This window comes from Nelumbo lutea, chromosome 3 (genome assembly GCF_056320005.1).
Source record: "Nelumbo lutea isolate HS-2025 chromosome 3, American lotus-T2T, whole genome shotgun sequence".
Lineage (NCBI taxonomy): Eukaryota > Viridiplantae > Streptophyta > Magnoliopsida > Proteales > Nelumbonaceae > Nelumbo > Nelumbo lutea.
In genome coordinates, this window is record NC_142686.1 from 52506567 (window position 1) to 52511150 (window position 4584).

Consider the following 4584-nt stretch of genomic DNA (forward strand, 5'->3'; position numbering starts at 1 on the left):
CAGATTACCAGGAAACCTACCTTACTGTTAAAAGCTTATACCTATATACACACCGTAGTTGAATTGTAGATTAGATCGAGTTTTGGATCATCCACATCCAGAACATCAGGTTGAAGGCAGTAGAGAAAGAGTGGCAAGAAAAAAAGAATAAATGTGTAAAATTTGGGATGACCGTACGTCTTGACATGTTAGGTCGAAAATGTTGATAAGTATATCAATGTGTATTATTTGATACATCATACCCACCAATATGACCCCTTTGTCGAAGCCCCTTTAATTGTATCTTAATCAAATTTTGCATATTGTTGTGTGTGGCCAAAGAAAGCTGGTGTCCGTCCCTATAGAGAATGACAAGGAGCAATATTGAAATGACTAAGCTACCCTTACGCAAAGAGTGTATACCCAGAGCTAGGGCTAGTTTGACTGATGAACAAAAGAAGCTGATTAGCTGAACGGATCTTCTCTGTTGTCGTTGATTTGATAATGAATTAAAATATCAATGACAAGCAAGCAAAATGCTGGTAAACAGGAAAACACAAAAACAAGGGGAATAGGGGGGGAAAGAATGAATGAATATGCCGAGGCCTGGGGGGCATATTCCATTGGGGTAGAGACGTAGAGTGCTTATATAGCAACAACCTACGTCTATATGGAGTCTTGTCCTTTCTTTTCCTTCTTCACTTTGCTTCTGGGGACTCTGCCTCTGTCTCTGTTGATGTTTCTCTCTCTCGCTGGACTTTTACTTGCAAGGCGCTGGTCGGTGAGTTGTTAATTAAAGATTAAACTGATGCATTATTCACTGTCTGATCAGATAACCCTGTAATTAAGTTATTACTGCTTCACATATTTGAATACTAGTTGAGGTCGTCTTTATTCAACATTTTGCATTAATTTGTATGTCAAGCCCGCCATTTGAATTTCTTTACTTTCTTCCTCTTTTCTTTTCCTACTAACTTTATTCTACTTTTTTTTTATTAACTTTTCTTCTACTTTTCTTTTCCTATTTGAACCCTTGATGGCTCTTGTCCAAAAAGCTGGAACACTGTTTCTTCCAAGTTCCAACCTAGGGACCATATGTCGGAGCTTGAGCCGTTCGATATTGATTCCTGTTTTTAAGATTATTGATTTATTTCTACGTAGCTTGATGGCTCATTCTGGTTCTTTGATTCTCTCAAATCAGCGGCCTGTCAAAGACTCTCTCTCTCTCTCTCTCTTTCTCTCTCGCTCTACCTTTTAAGCTACTTTAGTTTTCAGCTCATTAAATTAACCATTCAATTCCAGTTTTGGAATTGGGTTCTCTAGGACACTCGGATCTGTTGTGAATTACAAATGAATTCCGGTTGAAGATCCAACGACAATACCACTAATACAAACCAGGAGATCCCGACGCTTTGGATGTCTACTACTTTTAGGAATAAAAGTAAAACCCAGTATGGATGGGAGTATGGGACTAATTTGACTAGAGATTAGAGGTGCAATTTGGACCAGTTTAGCCCGATCGAATTGGGTTGGATTAAGATTCTAGCTACGATTACAGTTGAATAAAGGAACCCAACTAACTTCTAAATTGGGCGGGGATTGAGTTAGGGTTGAAGTCTTTTTTTTTTTGGGAAGTGGGTTAGGATTGAAATCTTGGGCCACTCAAAATCCGTATATATTTATGTATTTTAATTTGCATCTATGTATATGAATATAACAATTTTAAGTGTAAAGACAAAAACTTTCAACTGTAACACAAAGAAAAGTGAAAAAATCAAGCCGAAGTGATCGATTTTGTATGTTGAATTGTTTCTGATGATGTTCATATTGTTGTTTAACGAATTTGCAGATGGATGCATTTCTTCTGTCGGTAGTCGTAGTATAGTAATAGCGCCATTGGCGCCGTAACGGAGGAGAAGGGACAAGGGAGTAGGGAGGACCGGAAAAAGAAAAGGCTAGGGTTGGTAACTAGCCAACCATGGGTTTGCAGGTGCTTAATGCACTTGATGTAGCAAAGACGCAATGGTATCACTTTACAGCCATTGTGATCGCCGGTATGGGCTTCTTCACCGATGCCTACGATCTTTTCTGCATTTCTCTTGTCACCAAGTTGCTGGGACGGATCTACTATCACGTTGATGGCGCACCGAAGCCCGGCACACTGCCTCCGAATGTGGCGGCAGCTGTCAACGGCGTCGCTCTCTGTGGAACCCTTGCCGGCCAGCTCTTCTTCGGATGGCTTGGCGATAAGATGGGACGTAAGCGTGTCTACGGCCTCACCCTTATTCTTATGGTTGTCTGTTCCATAGCTTCCGGGCTTTCCCTGGGAAAGGACCCAAAAGCCGTTATTGCTAGCCTCTGCTTCTTCCGCTTCTGGCTCGGCTTTGGCGTCGGTGGTGATTATCCACTCTCTGCTACCATCATGTCTGAGTACGCCAACAAGGATACTCGTGGTGCTTTCATTGCTGCTGTCTTCGCCATGCAGGGTTTTGGAATTTTAGCTGGTGGGATTGTAGCCATCATCGTCTCCGCGGCTTTCAAAGCCAAGTTCCCCGCCCCGGCTTACAAAGTTGATCCACTTGCTTCGACAGTCCCACAAGCTGATTACATATGGCGTATTATTGTAATGTTCGGTGCTGTACCAGCAGCTTTGACATACTACTGGCGTATGAAGATGCCTGAGACTGCCCGTTACACTGCCCTCGTTGCCATGAACGCCAAAAAAGCTGCAGCTGACATGTCCAAGGTCCTTCAGGTTGATATCGACGTTGAACAGGAGAAGATCGAGGTGATGGCGCAGAAACGAAGCCACCAGTTCGGTTTGTTCTCCTGGGAGTTTGCTCGTCGCCATGGCCTTCATCTGCTGGGAACCACCAGCACTTGGTTCTTGCTCGACATTGCGTTTTATAGCCAGAACCTGTTTCAGAAAGACATCTTCTCTGCGATTGGGTGGATTCCCAAAGCAGATACAATGAACGCAATCGAAGAAGTGTTCAGAATTGCAAAGGCACAGACACTGATTGCACTCTGCAGCACTGTCCCCGGATACTGGTTTACCGTGTTTTTTATCGAGCGCATGGGGAGGTTTGCGATTCAACTGATGGGTTTCTTCTTCATGACAGTCTTCATGTTTGTGCTGGCCATCCCATACAATAACTGGATCCAGAAGGAGCACCGGATTGAATTCGTGATAGTTTATTCCCTTACCTTCTTCTTTGCCAACTTCGGACCGAATGCCACCACATTCATCGTGCCGGCGGAGATATTTCCGGCCAGGTTAAGGTCAACATGTCACGGTATATCGGCAGCAGCGGGCAAGGCCGGAGCTATAGTCGGGGCATTTGGGTTCTTATACGCGGCGCAGAGCCGGGACAAGACCAAGACGGATGCGGGGTACCCACCTGGTATCGGTGTCAAGAACTCACTCATCATGCTGGGAGTCATAAACTTCGGTGGGATGTTGTTTACGCTGTTGGTACCGGAAGCCAAGGGCAAATCGCTGGAAGAGATATCAGGTGAGTACGAGGAAGAAGCTGAGCCGAGCACAGAGCTACAGCCAGGTCACAATAACAGCGGTACCATCCAAGTTTAGCTGCTGCACAGTACTACATTGCTCTCTGTATCTATAACACTGTCATCATTTCCTTAATATACATGGTGTTCTTCTCTTCTTTTTTTGGTATTTAATTCTACATGGTGTGAGAGCGCAGTTGTGAGTGTTGTTGTCATTTGGTTTGGGGTCTGCGTTGACTTTGTTTTGAGTACCAGTTTGTGCTTGCTTTCTTAGGAAATAGGGTCTTGTATGTTTTTCTTTTCCTGTAGCTTGGGCTTCTGTTGTTATACTTTGTATCTATAATCTTTTCTTTGTATTACTTTTAAGAATTCACATTGTTTGTTACATTTTCTAAAAAAATATATGACACAGAACGGAAAAGCTTGGGATGAAGAAGATTTGTTAAGTAATAAAAAACTTATCAACTAAAATGCTAAACTCCTAATTGGGTCTAAATTTTCTAAAACATCATATCTAATCAAGAAGGAAGCTTCCTAATTCAATTCGGATTACAAACTCAAGATCAGCATCATGTTTGTGATTCTCGGGTGCGTTTGGTTTCAGTGTAAACTTCATGGATGTACTGATGAGTTTAAAATTTTAGTGAACCGTTGGAACATTTTTAAGCGTGATAGCCATGTAGAAGTACATCGATAAAATCGATACAATATTTACATCGATTATCGATGAAAAGTTAACTGATGGGTTTACACTGAAAACAAACGCAATCAAATTTAAACCGGTGGCATTTACACTGAAAACAAATGTAGCCTTAATAAAACGATCGTAACTTTGCATTGCAAACTAAAAATTCAAATCTACTTGTGTTTCAAAGAGTTCTATCATGTTTCTTTGTTAAATGAAATTGAAGAACAAAGGAGCCTTATGGCATTCCAAAGACTTTTATGTCTAAACAGAAAATACTAACAAGAGGAACCCCTAATTGATAATTTATGGCCTTAAAATTTAAAACCAATTAGGCTTAAATATTAAATGCCAATCACCATCTCCTTTCCCCATTAATTGATGATAGAGATAAGCACACATAGAGA

General features: G+C 41.7%; 1 pseudogene across 1 annotated transcript; it reads left to right on the forward strand.

Moving 5' to 3' along the window:
- The first annotated feature begins 675 nt into the window (after nucleotides 1-675).
- Nucleotides 676-3845, forward strand: LOC148864969 (inorganic phosphate transporter 1-4 pseudogene; annotated as a pseudogene). Its single transcript, XR_016110344.1, has 2 exons — nucleotides 676-760; nucleotides 1829-3845. The product of XR_016110344.1 is annotated as an inorganic phosphate transporter 1-4 pseudogene (transcript).
- The last annotated feature ends 739 nt before the right edge of the window (nucleotides 3846-4584 follow it).